We start from the raw sequence: 5,261 nt of genomic DNA, 5'->3' as shown, positions 1-5,261 counted from the left end.
GAGAGTGATGGGTTATGTTCGGATTTCAAGGTCGTCAGTTTAACCAAGACAACGTCGTTGTCGTCGATGGGTTACATTCGGAAAATTGATCGTCGTCGTCGAGGTGGGTCGCCGTTGCTGTCGAAATCGATGAGAGAGAGAGAGAGTGATAAGGATCAAAAACAGTCGAAGTTTTATCGCGGAATGAGCATGTAAATTTGATAAATGACGAAGGGTAATTTCGTCATTTCATTCTGGCACTTTAAAAAGCAATTGTGCGAAGCTGCTCACATGCGCTTTTCAAATCACCGTTTTTTTTTTTTAATATTTGCGTTTACAACTTCAAAACGCTGCGTTTAGAAGCGATATCAAGCATGCAAATTTTCGTAAAACACAATTTTTTGACGCAAATGCCGGTAAAGTTGAGTTTAGAAGCGCAATCAATCGGCCCCTAAGACATTGGACTATGATTAAGAGGTTTTACGTTTCAAATGCGAGTAGATAGACCATCATGACCCATAAAATGAAATATTCAATAGCAGTTGTACAAATTTAATTGTACAATATTTCATCAATACAAATACATCTTGCTTGCTTAGCAAAATAATAATAATAATAATAATTATTATTATTATTATTATTATTATTATATGATCTCATTGAGGTTGATCGCCTATATGCCCGAGATCGGAAACCCTACCTTCACACTTACACCTATCCAAAAAAAAAAAAAACTTGAAAATGGAGGGCACCCGCTATGCGCTTTTCTTCCTTCTCCTCAATAATTCTTCCATCGTGAACAATGCCCTTAAATCTAGACTATTAACGTGGTGTTCATATATTATGACACGCGGTGAGTTAGATGAAGGGGGGTAAACATATTTGGAGATCTTGATGGAGTTACAAATTGAAGGAGTTTCACAATGAGGGCGGAACCTTTTTTTTTTTTTTTTTTTTAATCTCTAAAGAGAGATTTTTGTTCATGTTTGAAGGGGGCTAACAAATTAGTAATGGTTACCAAATTGTAACTGAGTTGACTCATTCTTGGATTGGCTCATAAATCTAGACACGTAGTCTGCATTTTGCGAAGAACTCTCTCTCTCTCTCTTATATTGTTTTGTGATCGAGTTTCACATTATTGCCATTTAATTCAGTTATTATAGCTCAAACTCAGCTAAACACCATCCAGGACAATAATAATAATAATAATAATAATAATAATAATAATAAATAAAGGTGAAAGCACAAGCACTTTTAATACATACCATCACATTATCATCAATTCATCATGATTACATAATTACTTAAACAAACCCTTAAAAGACCGTAAACCAGTCTTTTATTTTTTATTTTTTAAAATACATTCTTCTACTCAGAATATGAGCCCTTTATCGTAATATATGAGCTCTTCATTCCACAAGACAACCTATACATTCAGGCATTATAACCCCCACAAACACTACATATGTATTTCAAACTCATACTTACTAACACCCAAACAAATCCACTTGACTTCATTAATTAAACTAATTTGACATAATTGGCCTTGATGATAATATTGTTGTGGAAGTAGGGGTATCATGGCGGGGGTGAGCCACCATAGCCTCCACCTCCCATTCCTCCATAAGTAGGCGGAAATTGGGATTCAGTTGATAAACCAAGGAACCTTCTTCCTGTAAAATGGGAATAAAAGTACATTTTATTTTGTAAGCATAGTAACATAGTTCGGGTTCGGTAGATATTATCAAATTAGATCCTTATCAAAATTATCGAATCAAAACTGATCAGATTTCAAGTCTGATCCGATCCATTAACAACCTTAAGAGTTGAGACACAAATTGCAAAAAACATGGATATGGTTTGATGTGCTTACCGAGGTTGAGTTTCATTATTGGTTTTTGGAGATTTGCAGTAGCTATACCAGAAGACAAGAGCAGCATGACTACCACAAAAATGGTAACCAACATTATCTTAGAGCCCTTAGCGTCAGCCATTTGCGTTGTTCTATACTCCCTTCTTTTTTATGAGGAAGAATGTAACTTAGCAAAACAAGGATTTTTTTTTTAGTGAATTGATAGATCGGTCCTCAGCCAGGTATTTATAGGAAAAAAAATATGGAAAAATTAGTTACTGGTCCCTGGAGGAAGGTTTTCTTTCTAATTAGGCTCTAAGTTTTACGACTTCTCTTAATAATCTATTTAGTAAAACTTTCTTTTCTTAATGGTCCCCATCCCTCAACCTCATCTCATGTTATAATATTTTTGAAATTCTGAAAACTACCCCCTTTTCATCTTCTTCATATAATTAGGTTTTCCTATGACAATTTCAATCATTTTTGACGAAATTTTTTTTTTTATCGTGAATCACAAATGAAAAAAATAATACCTTTTTATTTTAAACTTTTAGATTTTTTTTTTTTTTTATTTATAAGAAACAATGAAGCTAGGGTTTGTCAATTGTTTTACTTTGTTTTTGGATAAAAATCGATCAAAGATGGTTATTTTGATTTGAAATCATCTACACAAGTCATTATGTCAAATTTTAAATTGATCTTTCCATGTATTTTAGTTGAAAAAATTCTAAAACAAAAAACAAAATCAGATGGATTATACAACGTCGAATTCAATCATTTTTATTTTTGAGTTCAATATTTTTATTGTCAAAATCAATAATTTTTATCTATTGTCGAGCTGATTACTTTTTATTGTCACGCTTATCAATTTACATTGTTGAGTTTGGCAATTTTTAAACAAATGTTGATATGTTATAAAAAAAATATTAATTAATTTTTTCAAGAAGATCTTTGAACCATGGGATTCCCTCTTGGGCCCCCGTGTGCACGCGTGAGCCTGCCCACTACTTCTATCCACTTTAAAGTTATTAGAAGCACAACTACTTAAGAATTGCAAATCAATTCTTCTCCTAGTCGATGTGGGACGAAAATTACTCAAGGCAAAAACAAAACTATCAACTAAACTTAATGCAATAAAGTAAAAGGCATAAAGCAAACATGGGATTGAAATACCCTATGGTTAATATATTGATTTACCATATGGTTAAAACTAATTGAATATTAAAGGGTTTTCCAATTCAACCCTCTAAATTCCAATACTTGGTATCTTTTTGAGATGATTTTGATGAGGTTTGACCAACTCAATGAGTTAAATCGTACTTAAATGCTCTCTTCACGATAGACACTTGAAACTGTTTTGAGGGAGTTGACTTGGTCATAGGTTAAATCTCACCAAGGTCTAATAATGGATCGAATCAGACCCGAAACCAAACCCAAGATTCAAAAATTTACGAGATGATATAGTTAAGGAAGGTTCCCTCATGATACCCAACTATATTCAAGCAATTTGTGGGTCAAGCTAATAAAGTGTTACTAGAAAATTAAATGGACTTTGTTACTTTTCCTAAGCATGATTTATTGTAGACCAAGTGGTTGGCCCACTTACCCATCAATTGTAGGGTTGCAACTTGGATGGGTTACCCAGGCTTAATCCAAGTTGTAGAATCCTCAACTCGAGCTCAACTCAACTCAATCATCAGATTAGAACTCATTAACCCAAGCTCAATTCAAGATTAAGCTTCTAAAATCGGGTTGAACTCGAGTTAGCCCAAATTAGGTAATTTTGGCCATGTTGGGCTTTTTGAGCAAATAAATTTGCACACAACCTCTAAATCCATTAATTTTTATATTATAATTTTTTTTTCATAATTTTAAAAATATATTTAGCAAGAGAAAACTAATACTTTTTTTTAATAAATAATAATATTTATATGTAAATATATAGCATCCAATTCGAGTTGAGTCAAGTTGCCTAGAGCCTCAACCCAAATTCAATGCAGGTTGAGTTGGGGCTAGCCTGCCCAAGTTGCAGCCCCACTCTGAAGTCGATCCTAATCAAGTCTCAAAATCCTAACCTAAACTCGATCCTAAGAATAGTTGGGTTGGCCCAGGTTTAATAAAAGTGTACCAATGTCCAACCCAGAAGTACTCGGTTTGATTTACAAGTTAGGCTGGCCCACATTTTATTTTATATGAAATATAATTTTTTTAATAAATAAATAACCAATAGAAAAGAATATTATTTCCACTAGACTTGAACCGGGTATCAATAATCAATCTATAGTAGAAGATTTCATCATAGAATATTATTCCCATTAGACTTGAACCTAACTAAAATAAAAAAATATTCGGAGAATTTGACCCCTTTTCGTTCAAGTAAGTCAACCTTAGGTACGAGGTTTGATTAGGATTGTTCTCTCATACATGTAGCATAAATGGATAGCGAGAACAAAGAGACTAGTTTAAGTAAGGAAAAATCATTTAATCTTTTTAGTCAAGAACCACTGAACTTCTATAATATTGATTATTGGGCTGGGCCCCAATGGGCCCACCTTTTATTGGCTACATGTTGATACTGATGACCTATCATGGGTCATCATAAAATAAAAGGTAAATATTCAAGGGTGACACAATTTTCACACACCAAATATACTCTATTTATCCACTTGACCTTAAAATGTTAAAAAAAATGAAATTTACATATTTAGCTTTTTTTTTAAAATTCTCTTTGCACACACCCTAACATACCGAACAAAAAAAAAATTCATTTCTTCTTCTTTTTCTTCTTCTTCTCTCTCTCTCTCTTCATATTCATCTCCTTTTGAGTTTTGTAAGAGGTTGAATCAATGGAGATTAGGTTTTATGATTTTTTTTTTTTCAAGTTATCTTTTTTTTTTTTTTTTTTGCATTTAATCATCAAGGAACATAAATAAATAAAAAAAACTATTAAAACCTCCAAAATTATGATTTATAATCGAATAACTTGAAGACATGATATATTCAATACGTACCTATTGAACAAAACTTTCACATTTGAATAACTGTGACTCAATTGGAGGTGTTAAGGTAAGAAAAATAAGATCAAAGCTTAAAACCCTTACTGAAACATTTTTAGATGCAAAGAAGAAGAAGAAATGAGAAAGAGAGAGAGAAGAAGAAGAAGAAATATGACAATATTTTTATTTTATTTTTACAGGTTGGGCAGGCACACAATTTTTTATTTTATTTTTATAAAGTATTAAATATGACAATTTTATTCTATATAAAATCAGGGTATTCCAATGGGCTATCTCCCAAGTTCCAGTCTGGCCCTAAACATGGATGGGCCTAAGCTGACCCGATCCAATAACTAAACGGGTCTAGTAACAGAATTGAAACCCGACCCATTTATAGCCAACAGAGTCAACATTTATCAAAACCATGGTTACTT

General features: G+C 32.6%; 1 long non-coding RNA gene across 1 annotated transcript; it reads right to left on the bottom strand.

The window, feature by feature from the left end:
• Positions 1 to 1,216: 1,216 nt before the first annotated feature.
• On the bottom strand, positions 1,217 to 2,035 carry LOC147380967 (uncharacterized). The gene is made up of 2 exons (XR_015174887.1): positions 1,853 to 2,035; positions 1,217 to 1,652 (listed from the first exon to the last, which is right to left on the bottom strand). It is a non-coding gene; the product is annotated as an uncharacterized LOC147380967 (long non-coding RNA).
• Between the last annotated feature and the right edge of the window lie 3,226 nt (positions 2,036 to 5,261).

Source organism: Akebia trifoliata, unplaced genomic scaffold (genome assembly GCF_017979445.1).
Source record: "Akebia trifoliata isolate Shusen 1 unplaced genomic scaffold, ASM1797944v1 Contig00849, whole genome shotgun sequence".
In the NCBI taxonomy this organism is placed as follows: domain Eukaryota; kingdom Viridiplantae; phylum Streptophyta; class Magnoliopsida; order Ranunculales; family Lardizabalaceae; genus Akebia; species Akebia trifoliata.
Note: the sequence above shows the minus strand (reverse complement) of the source record. Positions and strands in the feature narration are given on the sequence as shown.